Source organism: Theobroma umbraticum, unplaced genomic scaffold (genome assembly GCF_002168275.2).
Source record: "Theobroma umbraticum cultivar Fairchild unplaced genomic scaffold, ASM216827v3 scaffold_147.0, whole genome shotgun sequence".
NCBI classification, from domain to species: Eukaryota; Viridiplantae; Streptophyta; class Magnoliopsida; order Malvales; family Malvaceae; genus Theobroma; species Theobroma umbraticum.
The window spans coordinates 2,084,539-2,086,113 of NW_018397259.1; the positions used below are offsets into that span (position 1 = coordinate 2,084,539).

At 35.4% G+C, this 1,575-nt stretch overlaps 1 pseudogene across 1 annotated transcript in view; it reads left to right on the top strand.

Moving 5' to 3' along the window:
- Positions 1-1,575, top strand: part of LOC149527240 (uncharacterized) — an 11,417-nt pseudogene that overhangs the window by 1,544 nt on the left and 8,298 nt on the right. The window lies entirely within an intron of this gene.

Genomic DNA, 1,575 nt, shown 5'->3' on the forward strand with positions numbered 1-1,575 from the left:
TCAAATTTTTTCCCATCAAAACACCCCAGAAGAAGGCATAAGCAATTCAGGAAAAACTTTATGGTTTCTATACCATCAACCTTGCTCTCAGCATGCCCCTTATCCTGGTTGCTTGTGTAGTACTACATTTTAATCCCCTTTATGGCATCAGCAGCTAAACAAATTTATCAAACCAAAGCAGACTTAACACCAAATAATTAATATCATAATGCTATAAAAACATGATCCACAAACAGTACCTGACAAGATTTTATGCTATCAAAGAAATATAAGCATACACACTAAACAGCTCTAATCAAAACCACGTTGCCTTTTTTTAGAAATTCTTGCCACACTAAACATGATCAGATATCCAAACAAACATGCATCTTTGAAAAAATTTCACAGTAAGTGTTCCTTTAATATTACTCTTTCAAATAGTTTCAAGCTTCTAAAGCAACAGAGAGCAAATTGAATGTGTCTAATAGTGTTGACTGCTAATTTTAACCGGAAGCCCTCCCTGTGTGTCCACCTAGGAAACATGTACATGCACATTTCCACCTAAGGGAGGGGGATGGGAAAGGAAAAATCATCATCTGGTGGTTGATGAGGTTTTCAATGAAGGTAAAACGTAAAAATGGTTAAAGTTACTCATCTTACTAACTTTTATTTTGTAAAAATGTCATTTGATTTTTACGTGATACCAAACATGGTGATCCTTAATCCCAATAATTGATAATTGTTAACCAAACGTGATAATCTTAACTCACCCGTGAAAAGGTTACCTTGATAATAAGATCACCAAGGAGATCTTGAAAATGATACCAAATGCTACCTCAGAAAAGGATAACAGTGATAAGGAAAACTTCGGCTACCTCTCTTGACACAAAAAATATTTGCTTGTGCAGCATTTTCTACACAATTCATATAAGAGAACCAACTAAAAAATTGCAGTTAAGTTATATAAAGTTATTTGTGCAAATTAAGTTACATGTGGTCCTAGATGATATTCCAAAATTTGGCTTTAGTATGAAATATTATACCATTTGGAACACAGATCTGTCAAATGCAAAATCTCCAAAGTCTTTAGATATAGAGACACAACTTGATGAACACTATTCAAAAGTGCACCGTCTAGCATACATCTATGGCAATACCGGAATCAGGTGCGGTTGTGTTTACGGGCAAATTTTCTACATATTATATTTGAAATAATTCTTCTAAAGGAGTGACCAAGTATATACCTTGGATGCATGCCCAAGGATTTGCAGCATAACATAATGGATGGTCCTAGCAGCTGAACAGAATTGGATGAAGGACAAGGATAACTTGACTGCCATCTAGTTAAACGAACAGGCAGGTGATAGTTCTTAAACCGAATTATGTGAAGGACAAGGATGAAGCATTTGTTCAGGATCAGGTCCATCAGTTTAGATAATAAAACGAGACCACCTTTGTGTTATACAATAAGAAACAAAGGCAAAGCACTTGCTCAAATTTCAACAAGAATCCGGAATTTCACTCGCCTTTTAATGCTGCCCATTCTATCATAACCTATACCAATCTTACTATGCATCAACTTCATGGCCAAATCTG